Source organism: Bos taurus, chromosome 18 (genome assembly GCF_002263795.3).
Source record: "Bos taurus isolate L1 Dominette 01449 registration number 42190680 breed Hereford chromosome 18, ARS-UCD2.0, whole genome shotgun sequence".
In the NCBI taxonomy this organism is placed as follows: Eukaryota; Metazoa; Chordata; class Mammalia; order Artiodactyla; family Bovidae; genus Bos; species Bos taurus.
Window position 1 is genome coordinate 25109311 of NC_037345.1, and position 17870 is coordinate 25127180.

General features: G+C 48.6%; 1 protein-coding gene across 1 annotated transcript in view; it reads left to right on the plus strand.

Moving 5' to 3' along the window:
- The first annotated feature begins 1725 nt into the window (after positions 1 to 1725).
- Positions 1726 to 17870, plus strand: part of CPNE2 (copine 2) — a 55222-nt gene continuing 39077 nt past the window's right edge. The window contains exon 1 of the mRNA XM_005218746.5: positions 1726 to 1932. The gene's annotated coding sequence lies outside the window, so the exon portion shown is untranslated. The remainder of the gene's footprint in view (positions 1933 to 17870) is intronic.

A 17870-nucleotide genomic window follows, 5' to 3' on the forward strand; every position in this document is an offset into this window, starting at 1 on the left:
AGTATACAAGTCAGTGGTTTTGAATATATCTACAGATGTGTAACCATCACTATAATTTTATACTTTTTAACTAATTAGCCTAAGCCAGGTCTTAGTTGCAGCACTCAGGATCTTTGATTTTCTTTGTGGCATGTGGGATCCTTAGTTGAGGCACAGGAATTCTTATTTGTGGGATCTAGTTCCCTGACTGAGGATCGAACCTGGGGCCCCCTGCACTCGAGTGCAGAGGCTTAGCCACTGCACCACCAGGGAAGTTCCCTTTGTACTTTTCATACAGTAGTATGATTGCCTGGGCCATGGTCTTGCCTCTGAGAGGTGAGCACCTTGAGGGAAGGGACTCTCAGCTTGGAATCACCACCATCCATCCCAGAGCCTGACTCTTCTGCTCTGGAGCAAGGACAGGAGAGGGACTCTAGGGGTCAGATCAATCAGAAAAGGCTTCCTGGAGGAAGAGGGGCTGCAGCTGGGTCTAAGAATGATTCTGGATTGGTTTGCCCCACAGCTGGGCTGAGGGCTTTGAGGACTTTTAGGTGTTAGAAAGAGGAGAGAGTTTGTAGGAAAGAAGGATGGATGGGGGAGCAGGCAGGCAGAGAACAAAGCTCAGAGCCCTGGGGCTGTTTAACAGCCGCCCTCTAAGGCTGCAAAGTGCCAGTGACTCAGACGTGGAGGGAGGCTCGCTGGCTGCAGCGTGAGTCTCCCAGTTAACCCTCGCCTGCCTGGAATGGAAAACTCACAACCTAAGTGCTCCGGGTTAACTCCAGTCCCTGAGCCCTGGCGCCAAGGGCTTTGGAAGTGGACTTGAGGTCCGGAGACCTGTCCTCCACAGTTTGGTTAAATGAGGCTCCTGTCTGGAGCACTGGACTGGGGAGAGGGGCGGGGGAGCAGGCACGGAAATACTGTCGATTGACCTGTAGCGCGAAATCAGTGCCTCTTATAGGGGAAAGAGGGCCACCGCCGAAGGATGGACTGGGCGCCAGGCTCTCAGGGGCCCGCCTAGTCGCCCTCCCGCTGCCTAGTCCCAGGCACCGTTCGAACTGTCTTTATCCCATTGTCTCTGTCAGAGAAATACGTATGTGTGGTATGTGTCATCTTCCACGTCCCTGGCGGCGACAAGAAAACGCCGAGCTCTTTTACTAAGAAAAAAAGAAAAAAGGGGAGGGGTGGAGAGAAAACACGGCGATCTCAGTGCTGTCAGTACAGCCCAGAACCAAACCCCGTGGTGCATCCCCCGAGGGCGCAGCGTTGAGTCCAACAGCCCTTGGGGTCGAGGCAGCAGGCGGCGCCCTACGGCCCCGCAGGCCCGGGCAGAGCCCACCCTCGGACCCGGGCGCACAGTGCGGGCAACTCAGAGGTGCCCGCAGCTCGGACGAGGCCGGCCTGGGGCGAGTGCGAGCCGCCTCGCGTTCCGATCCGCGGAGTCCTAGCGGGCAACGTTAGGACCCTCGGATTCCAGCCTCGAACGTTCGGATCCTGGGATCCCCGCCTCGAACCCACGGAGCCCCGAGGCGCTGGGAGCCCCGAGCACCAGGGCGCGCCAGCCGCGGTGTCCGAACCACCGGCGGCGGGCGGGACAGCGCCCCCGCTCCGCCCGTGGGAGCGCTCGCCCCTCCAGGAAGCGCCCGCCTCGCCTCCCATTTCCAGCCCCACGCCCGCCCCCCTCCTCGGCCGAGGGAGGAGCCCGAGCGGCAGCCAACGCCGCCGCCGCCCGCCCGCCCGGCCCGGCCCGGGAGGAGGACCGGACCGCTAGCGGCTGGGAGCGCACGCGAGCTGGCCATGGCCGCAGGGGCAGCGCCCTGAGCCCGTCCCGCGCCCACGGGCTCGGCCGAGCAGGGGAGCGCCCTGGGATGCCCCAGTGGCCCGGAGCACAGGGAGCGGCAGCCGCGCGGTGACGGGGAGCGGCGGTGACGGGGAGCGGCGCCCGCCGGACCCGCGGTGAGCGGGGGCCCTGGCGGGCAAAGGGGCGGGCTGGGGCCCGTGGCGCGAGGGCTCAAGTTCGGCCTGGGGGCTTGGCTTCTGGAGACAGTGGCGAGCTGGAAGGAAGCTGGGTTCGGCTTCGAGGGGCTGCGGAGCCCAAAGCCCCTGCCACGGGCTCGCATCCAGACTCCGGCGTTTCGGTGACTCAGCTCCGACCCGGCCACGCGGGGGCGCCCTGGCGTCTTCCCGGACCGCGGGGATGCCGAGGGCAGGGTGCCGGGAGAACGGAGGTGCCCTCCGGGGTCCGAGCCCAGCCGCGTCCGCACCCTCCTACCTCGCCCGAGGACCCTGGGAGGAAGGGGGGGCGTCGGGAAGGTGGAGTCCCGCCACCGCCGCAGCTGCGGAAGTCTTGGAGTCAGGCTGGTTCGGGGCAGGCTCGGGGCGCTCCTCGCCAACTTTTGCCCTGCTCCCACCCGGGCCCACCACCCCAGCCTCCTCCCGCAGCCCGTGGGACCTGCTAGAGAATCAGCTCCCTGCCGGGGAAGGGGAAGTAAAGAGAGGGAGTGGAACTGGGCACCTTCCCAGAAGTCGGAGTGTGTTTGCAAACTAGTTTTTTCGTAAAAGCTGTCTGGCACCTGTGTGTTTGGAGAGGGGGGCGGGGAGGGAGGAAGCGTGGAAAAAGAGCAAGACCCTTTCTTCCTTCCAGGTCCCCGTCTCCCCGCAGCGCTGTTTCTTTGAAAAGATAGAGGGCTCTGACTTTCCTCTTCCTATTCCATCCCCCAGCCTCGTTGGACAAGCCTCTTTGGGGAAGGGGCTCCTTCAAAGGGGGCTGTGATTTGTGATTTGCCCAAGGTCACAGGTGGAACTCAGGGCTCTGGTAGCCAGGTGGAGGTGGTTCTTGCTGTTTGGGACTCCCTCTGGCCCTGTTACGTGGCGGGGGAAGTGACGAGGGGGTGGAGAATTGCCCCACTGACCCTTAGTTTTTGCTCCCCTAGGAATGTCAGCTGTCACTGAGGGATGGGGAACTTTTTCGGTTTCTTGGGGTACCCACAGCTTCAGTCATTGGGGGGAGGAGCCAGGTTGTAACCTTCGGCAGCTGCAGCTGCCTCTGACCAGCCCTCATGGGGAGCTGGGGAGACCTGGGTCTGAACACCTAGCCAGCAGTGGGACCCTGGCTGAGACCTTCCCTCTGAGTCTCCAGGTCATCATCTGTAAAATGGGCGGATTGTCTCTAGTCTATGTGTACAGAGGCAGGGTGTAAACATAAAGAGTGGTTTTATTGCAGTACCTTGATGTGGAGCCCAGAGTGGGAATGCCCCAGGCACGTGAGAGAGCTGGCCCGAGTGAGAGGGTCATCCAGGCAGTTTGCTCTGTGGAAAGAATCGTGGGCTAAGAAAGTGGATTCTTGGGTTCTGGCCCTCTGCCCTGTCCCTTTTTAGGTGCCTTGCCACTCCTAAGGCTTAAGGGCTTTTCCGGTGGTAAAATGAAGCAAAATATGACTCAATCCAGTTTACCCGGCTGCTGGGAGACTAGAACTGGGGGCAGGGGGCAGGTGTTCCGCAAAGTTGGGTGCACTGGTGGTCATGGGACCTTCTTCCCAGAGGCCATAAAATTTAAAAACTTAGGGATGTAAGAAGAGGGTCGGAGAGAGACCCTCAGTTTCTGTACCAGTAAAGTAGTGAGAGCACTACTCTACACCTTTATAATCTTTTAAGGGTGATTGTATTGTTCTCGAAAGGAAGCCGTGAGGATTAAATTCGACAACAGAGGGCTCATGCGCCAGCGCGGTGGCTGTCTGTAATAAGTGCTGGGTTAACGTTAACCGTGGTTATCATGGTTATGGGAATATTAGTAAGCCTGATGTGGGTTGCTGATTTGAGGATTCCTTCTGGGATTTTTTCAGGCCAGCTCGGCTCTTCTCTCTCCCACCTTCTTCCTGGAGAGAGAAGCCTCAGAATCCAGATGGCAGACTTTTAGGCTATTCCAGGGGCCGGTCCTGAGCAGGAAGGGGCCAATAGGCTGAAGAGAGCACCATGGGGGGGGTGGTACATCCGGTGGGGTGGTCCCATTTCCCCCACCTTGGGCCGGCCTCCCAGGGCTCTAATGGGTGATGGAAAACAGAAGAACGTTCTCTAGGAGTTCCCGCAGGAGCAGGGTCACCAGGCAAGGTCTGAGAAGCCATCAGCTGACGCCGGGGTCCCATCTGCCTGATGCTCTCCCCTCCTCAAATACTTGCAGGGTGGTCACTTCAGGAATCCAGCCCTCTCCAGCTGGGAGAATATGGCCTCAGAAAGGGGGCAGGGTTCCTTCCCCTCCTGCCTGCTCCCCCTCTACCACCACCACGGGACACAGGGTGGGCTCTTTGGGAGCTGGGAGGCCAGGTCACCCTAGGATCTGGGAAGGCAGCAGGTGGAGAAGATGAATCATGGCCTGCCCCCGTTCCCCAGAGGGAGGATGCGAGTCCCAAGGGGATTCAAGGCTTCCTGAAGTCCCACGGCACCTCAGGGCTTCCAGACCAGTGTCCCCTCCCTTTGCTGGGCAACCCGGCCTCTGCTCTGTGGTGAAGCCAAGGGCTCTGCAGGCCCATGGCCTGGAGCATTTCTCCACCCGCACCGAGATGAAACGACTGGCTGCTGATCCCTCCCTCACTATTGCATCACCTTGCCTAGTTTTTCTTGGGCTCTTGGCCACTCTCTCCCCTCCTCTGGGGGGGCGGGGGTGGTGTGTGTATGTCAGCTTGTTCTCTGCCCTCCTCCCCATCGGGTCAGCTCCAGGGACGACACGGGCATCTTACGTCCATCCTATTCAGGGCATTTTCCCTGCACTTACAGGTGCTCGGTCGCTGTTGGAGAGATGGCTCAGTCTGCCCCTCCTTGTTGAATGGGTCTGTGATGTTGGGTCATGGAACTCGGAAGAGTCCAGAGCTCACCCTCTGGGGACTCTGGGAAGATCCTTGTCTCACTGTGCTGAGTGCTGGGGCGGTATCTGAGGGCGGTGGCCCTGCCGATGGAGGAGGAGCAAGCGCTGGCCTGGGGGAAGGGAAAGGTGTGAGTCTGGGAGAGGTGAGATTCATCCAGCACTGATTGACCCTGGGATCTGGGGGAGGAGGGCATGGCAGCTGCTGACCTGGGTGGGTCATGGTCTGCAGACTCAGGGATCTGGGGTGTTCTGGGGAGAGTCACCCATCCTCCAGGTGACCTGGGCCACATTTTTTAATCTCTCTGGCCTCAGTTTCTTCATCTAGACATGCAGGAACTTTGCATTAGGAGCTCTTCCTTTGCTTTCTTCACATGGTTCTTAAAGGCAGCTGTGAAAGGGCTTGTAAACGAAAGAGGGCTTTGCCCAGGTTTCCACCAGTGCCTTTGGCTCCCTGCCATGCAGGAAGGCTTTTCTCATCATGTAGCCATCTATTCGTTCCTCAACAATGTTTTGTAATAGCATAATATGTCAAGGGTTTATTTACTGTTTTAGGTATGATTTGTTTATTCACAGACTTTAACAAACTTTTTATTTTATATTATAGTTGATTTATCGTATTGTGTTAGTTTCAAGTGTACAGCAAAGTGATTCAGTTATACATGTATCCGTCCGTTTTCAGATTATTTTCCCATATAGGTTATTACAGAAAATTGAGTAGAGTTCCTTGTGCTATACAATAGGTCCTTGTTGATTATCTGTTTTACATATGGTAGTGTGTATGTGTTAATCCCAACCTCCTCATTTATCCATCTCCCCCCACCCCCGACTGCCACACCTTTCCCCTTTGGTAAGTTTGTTTGCAAAGTCTATTTCTATTTTGTAAATAAGTTCATTTGTATAACCTTTTAAAATATTTTACATTTAAGTGGTACATGATATTTGTGTTTCTCTGACTTACTTCACTTACTGTAATAATCTCTGGGTCCATCCCTGTTGCTGTGAATGATAGTAATAGGATAGGATCATGTGGTCGTTCTACTTTTAGTTTTTTTAAGGAACTTCCATACTGTTCTCTGTAGTGGCGGCTAGTTAGTTAGTTCAGTCGCTCAGTCGTGTCCGACTCTTTGCGACCCCATGAATCGCAGCACGCCAGGCCTCCCTGTCCATCACCAACTCCCGGAGTTCACCCAGACTCACGTCCATCGAGTCAGTGATGCCATCCAGCCATCTCATCCTCTGTCGTCCCCTTCTCCTGCCCCCAATCCCTCCCAGCATCAGAGTCTTTTCCAATGAGTCAACTCTTCACATGAGGTAGCCAAAGTACTGGAGTTTCAGCTTTAGCATCATTCCTTCCAAAGAAATCCCAGGGCTGATCTCCTCAGAATGGACTGGTTGGATCTCCTTGCAGTCCAAGGGACTCCCAAGAGTCTTCTCCAACACCACAGTTCAAAAGCATCAATTCTTCGGCTCTCAGCTTTCTTCACAGTCCAACTCTCACATCCATACATGACCACAGGAAAAACCATAGCCTTGACTAGACAAACCTTTGTTGGCAAAGTAATGTCTCTGCTTTTGAATATGCTGTCTAGGTTGGTCATAACTTTCCTTCCGAGGAGTAAGCGTCTTTTAATTTCATGGCTGCAGTCACCATCTGCAGTGATTTGGGAGCCCAAAAAAATAAAGTCTGACACTTTCCACTGTTTCCCCATCTATTTCCCATGAAATGATGGGACCGGATGCCATGATTTTCGTTTTCTGAATGTTGAGTTTTAAGCCAACTTTTTCACTCTCCTCTTTCACTTTCATCAAGAGGCTTTTGAGTTCCTCTTCACTTTCTGCCATAAGGGTGGTGTCATCTGCATATCTGAAGTTATTGATATTTCCCCTGGCAGTGTTGATTCCAGCTTGTGCTTCTTCCAGCCCAGTGTTTCTCACGATGTACTCTGCATAGAAGTTAAATAAGCACAGTGACAATATACAGCCTTGACGTACTCCTTTTCCTGTTTGGAACCAGTCTGTTGTTCCATGTCCAGTTCTAACTGTTGCTTCCTGACCTGCATACAGATTTCTCAAGAGGCAGGTCAGGTGGTCTGGTATTCCCATCTCTTTCAGAATTTTCCACAGTTTATTGTGATCCACACAGTCAAAGGCTTTGGCATAGTCAATAAAGCAGAAATAGATGTTTTTATGGAACTCTCTTGCTTTTTCCATGGTCCAGCGGATGTTGCAATTTGATCTCTGGTTCCTCTGCCTTTTCTAAAACCAGCTTGAACATCAGGAAGTTCACAGTTCACGTATTGCTGAAGCCTGGCTTGGAGAATTTTGAGCATTACTTTACTAGCGTGTGAGCTGAGTGCAATTGTGTGGTAGTTTGAGCATTCATTGGCATTGCCTTTCTTTGGGATTGGAATGAAAACTGACCTTTTCCAGTCCTGTGGCCATTGCTGAGTTTTCCAAATTTGCTGGCATATTGAGTGCAGCACTTTCACAGCATCATCTTTCAGGATTTGAAATAGCTTAACTGTCTGTACCAGTTTACATTCCCACCAACAGTGTAGGAGGATTCCCTTTTCTCCACATCCTCTCCAGCATTTGTTGTTTGTAAACTTTTTGATGATGGCCTGGCTGGTGTGAGGTGATACCTCATTGTAGTTTTGATTTGCATTTGTCTAATAATTAGCAATGTTTAGCATCTTTTCATGTACTTTTTAACCATGTGTACATCTTTTTTTTGGAGAAATGTCTGTTTAGATCTATTTTTTGATTGGGTTATTTGTTTTGATATTGAGCTGCATAATCTGTTTGTATATTTTAGAAATTAATCCCTTGTTGGTAGCATCATTTGCAAATATTTTCTCCCATTCTGTCTTTTTGTTTTGTTTATGGTTTCCTTTGCTATGCATAATTTTTAAAATTTAATTAGGTCCCATTTGTTTGTTTTTGTTTTTATTTTCATTACTCTAGGGGATGAATCAAAAAAAATATTACTTTGTCAAAAAGCATTCTGCCTATGTTTTCCTCTAAGAGTTTTATAGTATCAGTCTTAGATTTAGGTCTTTAATTGATTTTTATTTTATTTCTGTATATGATGTAAAAGAATTATTTTACATGTCGCTGTCCAGTTTTCCTGGCACCACTTATGGAAGAGCCTGTCTTTTCTCCATTATATTCTTGTCTCCTTTTGTCATGGATTAGTTGGCCATAGCTGCATGGGTTTATTTTTGGGCTTTCTATCTTATTCCATTGATCTGTAAGTCTGTCTTTGTGCCAGTACCATACTGTTTTGATCACTGCAGCTTTACAGTATATTCTGAAGTCAGGGAGCCCAATTCCTCCAGCTCAGTTTTTCTTTCTCAAGATTGCTTTCGATTATCAGAGTCTTGTGTTTCCACACAAATTTTAAGATTTTTTTCTTCTAAGTCTGCAAAAAATGCCATTGGTAATTTGATAGGGATTGCATTGAATCTCTAGATTACCTTGGGTGCTATAGTCATTTTGGCAGTATTGATTCTTCCAATCCAAGAATATGGTATATCTTTCCATCTGTTTGTGTTATCTTCAGTTTCTTTCATCAGTGTTTTAGTTTTCAGAGCTCAGGTCTTTTGTTTCCTTAGGTAGGTTTATTCTTAGGTATTTTCTTCTTTTTGATGCAGTGGTAAATAAGATTGTTTCCTTAATTTCTCTTTCTGATCTTTTGCTTTTACTGTATAGAAATGCAACAGATTTGTATTATTTTTTATAGTGCAACTTTACCAAATTCACTGATGGTCTCTACTAGTTTTTTGGTAGCATCTGTAGGTATTTTGCAGTCAGACATGACTTAACAACTGGAAAACAACAACAAATGTATCATGTCACCCGCAAACAGTGACAGTTTACCTTTGCTCCTAATTTGGATTCCTTTTTTTATTTCTCTGATTGCCGTGGCTAGGACTTCCGAAGCTATGTTGAATAAAAGTGGTGGAAGTGGACATCTTTGTCTTATTCTTGATCTTTCAGGGTTTTACTTTTGAGTATGATGTTAGTTGTGGCTTTGTCATATATGGCCTCTATTAAGCTGAGGTATAGTCCCTCTTTGTTCACTTTCTGGAGAGTTTTTATCATAAATGAATGTTGGATTTTATCAAAAGTGTTTTCTGCATTTTTGAGGTGGTCATATGGTTTTTATTCTTCAGTTTGTTAATGTGGTGTATCACACTGATTGATTTGTGGATATTGAAAAATCCCTGCATCCCTGGGGTAAATCCCACTTGGTGATGGTATATGGTATATGATCCTTTTAATGTATTGTTGGATTCAGTTTGCTAGTATTTGTTGAAGATTTTTGCATCTATATTTTTCAGTGATCAGATCAGATCAGATCAGTCGCTCAGTCGTGTCCGACTCTTTGAAACCCCATGAATCACAGCACACCAGGCCTCCCTGTCCATCACCAACTCCCAGAGTTCACCCAGACTCACATCCATCAAGTCAGTGATGCCATCCAGCCATCTCATCCTCTGTCGTCCCCTTCTCCTCCTGCCCCCAATCCCTCCCAGCATCAGAGTCTTTTCCAATGAGTCAACTCTTCACATGAGGTAGCCAAAGTACTGGAGTTTCAGCTTTAGCATCATTCCTTCCAAAGAAATTCCAGGGCTGATCTCCTTCAGAATGGACTGGTTGGATCTCCTTGCAGTCCAAGGGACTCTCAAGAGTCTTCTCCAATACCACAGTTCAAAAGCATCAATTTTTCAGTGCTCAGCCTTCTTCACAGTCCAACTCTCACATCCATACATGACCACAGGAAAAACCACAGCCTTGACTAGACAGACCTTTGTTGGCAAAGTAATGTCTCTGCTTTTGAATATGCTGTCTAGGTTGGTCATAACTTTCCTTCCAAGGAGTAAGCGTCTCAGTGATACTGGCCTATAATCGTGTGTGTGTGTGAGAGAGATATCTTTGTCTGGTTTTAGTATCATGGTGATTGTGGCTTTATAGATGAATTTAGGAATGTTCCTTCGTCTGCAATTTAACTACACACACATATATACACACACACACACGTATGTGTGTGTGTGTGTGTGTGTGTGTGTGTGTATATATATTTGTGTATTTGTCTGCGCCAGGTCTTTGATCTTTGTTGTGTGATGGAGGATCTTCAGATCTTTAGTTATATCATGTAGACTCTCAGTTGCGGCATGTGTTAATAGGATCTAGCTCCCTGACCAGGGATTGAACAGAGCCACTTGCATTAGGAGCGTGGAGTCTTAGCCACTGGACCACCAGGAAAGTCCCTCCTCTGTGATTTTATGAAATTGTTTCAGAAGGATGGGTATTAACTCTTCTCTAAATGTTTCATGGAACTCACCTGTGAAACCGTCTGGTCCTGCACTTTTGTTTGTTGGGAGTTTTGTAATCACAGTTTCAATTTCAATGCTTGTGATTGACCTTTCATGTTTTCTGTTTCTTCCGGTTCAGTTTTGGGAGACTGTATCCTTCTAAGAATTCATCCGTTTCTTCTAGGTTGTCCATATTATTGGCGTATAGTTACTCATAGTAGTCTCTTATGACCCTTTGTATTTCTGTGATGTCCATTGCAACTTCTCCTTTTTCATTTCTGATTTTACTGATTTTATTGAGCACTCCTGCTTTTTTTTTCTTGATGAGTCTGGCTAAAGGATTATCAATTTTCTCTTTTCAAAGAGAAACTAAAAGAAACTTTTAGTTTTACTGATCTTTTCTATTGTTTTGTTTATCTCTATTTCATTTATTTGTGCTCTGATCTTCATGATATTGTTCCTTCTGCTAAACTTTGGGTTTTCTTTGTTCTTTTTTTTCTAGTTGCTTTGGGTGTAAATTTAGGTTGTTTATTTGGCAGTGTTCTTGTTTCCTGAGGTGAGATTGTGTTGCTGTAAACTTCCCTCTTACAACTGCCTTTGCTGTGTCCCACATGTTTTGGATCATCATGCTTTTGTTTTCATTGTCTCTAGGTTTTTTTTTTTAATTTCTTCTGTGATTTCTTCAGTGACCCATTGGTCATTTAGTACCATATTGTTTAGCTTCCACATGTTTATGTTTTTACAGGTTTTTTCTTATAGTTCATTTCTAATCTCATAGTGTTATGGTTGGAAGATGCTTGATATGATTTCAATTTTCTTAAATTTATCAAGGCTTGCTTTATGGCCCAGCATATGATCTATCCTGGAGAATGTTCTGTGTGCACTTGAGAAGAATGTGTATTCTGCTACTTTGGGATGGAATACTCTATAAATATGAATTAAGTTCATCTGGTCTAATATGCCATTTAAAGTCTGTGTTTGTTTATCGATTTTCTGTCTGGATGAGCTGTTCACTGATGTAAGTGCATGTTAAAGTCCCCCCACAGTTACTGTTGATTTCTCCTTTGATGGCTATTAGTATTTGCCTTATAAGTTGAAATACTCCTATGCTGGGTATATATACATTTACAATTGTTGTATCTTCTTGGATTGATCCCTTGATCATTATGTAGTATTTTTCTTTGTTTCTTATAACAATATTTTAAAATCAATTTTGGCTGACACGAGTATTCCTATTACTATTCCAGCTTTGATTTCTGTTCGCATGGAATACCTTTTTCTATCCCCTCACTTTCAGTCTGTTTGTGTATCCAGATCTGAAGTGGGTCTTGTAGACTGCATATGTATGGGTCTTGTTTTTATATCCATTCAGCCAGTCTGTGTCTTTTGGTTGGAGCATTTAATCCATTTGCATTTAAGGTAATTACCAATATGTATGTTCTTGTTGCCATTTTGTTCATTGCTTTGGGATTGTTTCTGTAGGTCTTTTTCCTTCCCTTCCTCTTTTGTTCTTTTGTGATTTGATGACTATCTTTAGCGTTGTGCTTGGATTCCTTTTCCATTTTTGTGTGTACAGCTATTGTAGATTTTTGTTTTACAGTTCCCATGAGGTTTTGTTATAGCAGTTTGGTATATAAACAAGATTGTATTAAGTTGCTGTTCTCTTAACTTCAATGTGTTTCCAAACATCCTGCATTTGTGCTTTCCTCACAGTTGCTGGTTTTGATGTCATATTTGTACATGGATGATTTCCTACCTTTACTCTACGTTTGCCTTCACCAGTGAGCTTTCCTGCTTGTGATTTTCTTGTTTCTAGTTGTGGGCTTTACTTTTCACCCTAGAGAAGTTCCTTTAGCATTTGTTGCAAAGCTGGTCTGATGGTGCAGAATTCTCTTAGCTTTTGTTTGTCTATAAAGCTTTTGATTTCTCTATTGAATCTGGATAAAAGCCTTGCTGGTAGAGTATTCTTGGTTGTAGCTTTTTCCCTTTCATTACTTTAAATATATCATGTCCCTCCCTCCTGGCCTGCAAAGTTTCTGCTGAAAACTCAGCTGATAACCTATGGGCATTCTCTTGTGTTATTTGTTGCTTTTCCCTTTTTGATTGTAATATTTGCTCTTTGTCTTTAATTTTTGTCAGTCTGATTAATATGTGTCTCAGTGTGTTCCTCCTTGGGTATATCTGTATGGAACTCTCTGTGCTTCCTGGACTTGGTGACTGTCTCCTTTCCCATGTTTTAGAAGTTTTCAGCTATTATCTCGTTAAATGTTTTGTCATACCCCTTCTCTCTCTCTTCTTCTAAGACCCTTATAATGTGAATATCAATGCATTTAATGTTGTCCCAGAGTCCTCTTTTTTTTTTTCATTCTTTTTTCTTTCTTCTTTTCCAAGGCAGTGATTTCCACCATTCTGTCTTTGAGCTCACTTATTTATTCTTCTGCCTCATTTATTCTGCTATTGATTTCTTCTACTGTATTTTTTCTTTTGGTTATTATATTGTTTATCTCTGCTTGTTTGAATTTTCTTTGTTAAACATGTCTTATATCTTGTTGATCTGTGCACTCCATTCTTTTCTCAAGATCTTGGATTATCTTTATTATCACTACTCTGAATTTTTTCAGGTCAGTTGCCTATCTCTGCTTTACTTAGTTGTTCTTCTGGGGTTCTATTTTGTCCCTTCATCTGAAACATATTCCTCTGCTGTTTCATTTTATCTAACTTGCTGTGTCTGCAGTCTCACAGGCTGCAGGATCATAGTTCCTCTTGCTTCTGGTGTCTGTCCCCATCTCGTCATGGCTTCTTCTTTGTCTTTGGAGGTAGAAGATCTTCTCTTCGTAGATTCCACTTCTTTCTTGTCAGTGGTTGTTCAGCAGTTAGTTGTGATTTTGATGTCTCCATGAGAGCAGGTGAGCTCAGATCCTTCTATTCTACCATCTTGTCTGGGCAGGCTTCTCAGCAAATGTTTTCTGAACCAGCTCCTCTGTGCCAGGGAGTGTGTCAAAGCTGAGGCACAACTACAGAGCTCCAAATAGAGTTGAGGGGACAGAGTAAGGCAAGCAAATGACCAAGAGATAGGAAAACTCTAGGTGGTCAAAAATGCCATAGAAAACATAAACCAAGGGGAGTAATTGAGATGTGATGGGGTGGGGGTGGGGAGGGGACGTGGGTCAAGGAGACTTCGGAGCAGGAGGTGGTGACATTCAGGCTGAGATGTTAATGGACGGCATGACATTCATGGCTGGTTCCCAGCCTACCTGGTTCCCAGCAGGTGCTCTGTGGGTGTTTTTGAATGAATGAAGGAGGGAGGGGTGCCCGGGCAGAGAGAGCAGCACCTGCAAAGGCCCTGAGGTGGGAACTTGCTCAGGGTATTCCAAGAGCCTGTTCTCTCCACCACCCGCCTCTCTGTCTCCTTTGGTGGCTGTCATGTCTCCTCAGGAGCTTGGGGCATCTGGCCTGCCCGCTGTACCTTGACTATCTCCTTCCCCATGACATGGGAGAGCACATGCTTGGCTCCCAGCAGATGGTGCTGTCCAACTGCTCCCTCCTTTGGGGTCTCAACAATCTTCCCAAGTCAAAGTCCCATCCCCATGGGCTCCCCGAGGGCTGTGCTGGGCTGGGCAAGAGCACAGTGGGCCCTGCCTCACTTCACACTGTGCTTTGCCCCCGACTAGCTGAGTGACCTTGGGTGGAGTATTAGTTCCCCAGGACCCCTGTAATGAAGCGCCTCAACTGGGTGGCTTCAAACAACAGAAATGCATTCGCTCACAGTTCTGGAGGCTGGAAGTCCAAATTCAAGGTGTTGGCAGGGCTATGCTCCCTCTGTGGGTTCTAGGGGAGGGTGCCTCCTTGCCTCTTCCAGCTCCTGGTAGCTGTAGGCACCCCTTGCTTTGTGGCAGTGTCACTCTGGTCTCTGCCTGCTTCTCATGACTGCCTTCCCTCTGTGTCTCACACATTATCCTCCCCTACGGACATCAGTCACGTGGGAATCTGGGCCCATCATGTGCCAGGATGTCCTCATCTTAACTCCACATCTGCAACTACCGTTTCCAAATAAGGTCGCACTCTAAGGTGCCAGGGGTGAAGGTTTAACACCTCTTCCAGGGGACACAGTTCAGCTTCTGATAGGTGGGTAACATGACCTCTCTGTGCCTCGGCTGTCTGATCTGTGAAATGGAATGGTAGTAATAGGGCTCATCTGCCAGGCTTGCAGGGCTGCCTAAATGGAATGGTGGAAACCTCAGGACAGGGCCAGGCACTCAGTCTATGCTAATATTTCCATCTCCTCCATGAAGGCTTCCTGAGAGCTGGGACTAGGAGCTGGGGAGCAGGTGGCCATGTCCTTGCCCAGAAGGACTTGCTGAGGCAGACTGGGGCCTGGGTGGCCTGGGATGCAGAGGCTTGGAGAGGCCCCTCCACACTGTCTGGATGGGTAGAGGTGGCTGGGCACCTCTTCAGTGTTGTAGGATGAAAGCTCTTAACAAAAAGTGGGGAGTCCCATCTGTAGAGAGCTAGGGTGCCCGGCCATAGTAGGAGCCCACAAAGCCATTCACACACTTGAGTGAGCCCAGACGATCTTTCAGACCCAATAAGCCTGGAGATTCTGGGAAGGAGCTTGGGCTAGAAGCCCGGTGCAGCCCAGCAAAGACAGAGGAGCGTATGTAGACTCCCCAGAGCTGGGAGGAGCCTACAGTCTGACAGGCAGGGAAACTGAGGCAGAGAGCGAAAGCGACTTGTGGGGAGTTCACATCTAGAGGTGGGAGCCCTTGTCTCCTTGTCTCCCCATGGAGGGCCCCTGGGTGGGTGTGGGCACCAGGGCTTAGAGCCCCAGGGCTGTACCCCAGTCCCTGAGGCTGCCCCACTTGCAGCTCCTGGTGGCTGCAGGCAGCTACCCTTCAAGTGAAGCTATGTTGGAATGACTTTGGCTGGTGATCATTGTCACCATGCCCTCCACCCTCCATTAGTTTGTTCCCCACTCTGAGCCTGGCCAGACCCCCCCCTACCCACCCACTGCCCCAGGTCCCTGATGTACTTTCCGCACCCCAGAGTCCAACTACGCCCATCCCCTAGAGTGCTTACTAGTAGGCCAGAGGCCAGGGTATGGCCAGCCCCACTTTGCAGATAAAGGAGCAGAGACATGGGGTGGGGGCAAAAATTGGGCAGAAACCGGTGCCTGGCTCCTTGGGGGTCAGGGCCAACCCCTAGGGTGGTAGGCTGGGAGACCCTGGGACCGAGCCCTTCCAAACAAGGCTCAGTGGAACCAGGGTCTCTGGGATCCTAGAGGAGGCCCCTTCCCCCAAGTCTAGAGCTTATGGATTTGGTGGGGGCTGCAGGGAATAATCTCCCTCTGGGTGTGGTCTGGCCAAAGCTGGGGGCCTCAGAGGACAGAAGAGGGCATCAGGGCTGACCCCCGCAGCAGCGTCCTCCCCACACTGTCTGTATCTATATTTATCCCTACAATAGTCTGACTGCCTGTCGGGAGTGCAGCATTTTCAGGGCACAGCAGCCTTAGTTAAAGTGGAGAAGTGATTTGTGTCAAAATGCTGCCCCCCCGCCAACCTTGACGAGAGCACTGTGCTGTTCCCTGGGGTCTGCACACCTGCTGGCGGGGGCCAGTGCAGCAGTGGGTAGGCAGGGAGGGCCCCAGGGGGTATGAGCAGCTGGAGGCTGGACCCCCACACACATACACTTCAGAGAACCAGGGCTGTGGGACATGGGGATGCTGGGGCTGTGGCTGGAAGGTGGGACCAGATAAACTCTAAAGCCTTTCAAGCTCAGAGATTCAGTGAAGTCCTAATTTCTGGAATCCCAGGGTTCTGGATTCTTTGCATCCCTAGTCGCGGACCTCTGCAATTCCAAGATGCCATGAGTCGTCTCCCCTTCACCCTAACTCTTCTGTACTTTCAGCAAAGGTTTGTCAAGCTCCCATTCTATGCTTCTCTGCGCCTGGAACAACAGAAGTGAAAATAGACCTGGTCCCGTCTTTAAGCTCACGTGAGGGTGACATTTCCTAAGTCAGTGGTTGCAATATGGTGACAATTGTAAGTGCATCCCTGTCTGGGGCCAGGGGCTCAGGGGGCAGTTGTAGAGCAGTCTCCAAGTTGTGTTTTTTTAAACATTTTGTTGAAGTATAATACACAATATAGAGCAGACTTCCCAGGTGTACAACTCAATGACTGTTCACAAACTGAAGACATCCGTGTTAGCACTCCCTAGACTGAGACACAAACATGACTGTCCCCGAAGCCCCCTGGTAGCCCCTCCCAGTTACTAACACCCTCCCCCACTATCTTGCAACCCCGACTCCCAACAACATAGATTTGTTTTGTCTGTGTTTAACTTCACTGATGTAATGGACGTGAACTTGGGTAAATTCCCAGAGATGGTGGGGGGTAGGGAGGCCTGGCATGCTGCAGTCCATGGGGTCGAGAAGAGTCGGACACGACTGGGCGACTGAACAACAACAACGAAATGAGATCGTACAGGATGACATGCTCCTCTGTGTCTGGCTTCCTCCACTCAGCTTGTTCGGGAGACCCCGTTCCTGTTGGTGGTGTCCTGTGCTTCCTTGGGCTCATGGCAGTTCAGCCCATTGTGTGCGCATCGCATTCATCGTTTATTTATCCCCTTTCCTGATGATAGGCACACAGGGGACTCCTGGCCTGGGGCTGTTACAAACAGTGCTGCTCTGGAAGTTCTCAGGTGTGTCTTTTGGGGAACATACTGCATGTTTCTGCTGGGCATTGCTGGGATCGTCATAACGGATACATTTATTTAGCTTTGTAAACACTGCCAGACGTTTCTCCCAAGTAGTTGTCCCAGTCTACACTCCCGTTGGTAGCACATGAGAGTTCCAGTTGCTCCACATCCTTGCCAACACTTTGTATTGCCAGCTTTTAAAGCATATTTTTTATTTACTCATTTTGGCCGCACTGCATGGCATGCGGGATCTTAGTTCCCCGACCAGGGATCAAACCCGCACTCCCTGCAGTGGAAGCATGGAGTCTTAACCACTGGACCAACTTTTAAGATGTTATCCTTGGGGGTGGGAGCATAGTGACATTGATTTTGTTTGGTTTTGCTCAGCTGAGTTTGAAGAAGGAGAGAGCTAACTCAAGAAGAGGGAAGGGCATTCCAGGCAGGTGGAACAACATATGCAAAATTACGGAGATGTGAAAAAGTATTGTTGGGACCCTGTGAACAGCATAGCTAGAACCAGAAATGTGTTGAGGCAGTGTGAGGGGGGCTGTCAAGGTGTTTGGATGTTGTCCTGAGAATGGTAGAGAGTCCTGGAGAAGATGGTCTCATTTTGAGCTGGCACCTACAGTGTATCAGGCACTTTGTAATTTCTGCTTGGTGGACAAGAAAACTAAGCTAAGATTCAGAAAGGCCTATGACTTGTCCAGAGTCATATTAGCAGAGGCTCTAGAATGCAAATCCTTCCAAGCCTCAGTTTGCTCATCTGGAGAGTGGGAGTGGTGAGAGCTCCTTGCTCAAGGATGTTGTGAAGCTATAGAAGTTAAAGTCTCTAACACACTGGGCCCGGCGCCTCAGGCAGGTGTTATTATTATTCTTGTTTTACCTCGTGTCTCTGTCTGCGTGGCCACACCACCACCTGTCTTCCCTGCCAGCTGACAGGATAGGCGTGGGCTCTCCTAGCTCCTGTGATTAGGAAGGCCTGGCTGAGAACTCCAGCCTCAGCACCTTGTTTTCCTGCCCCAG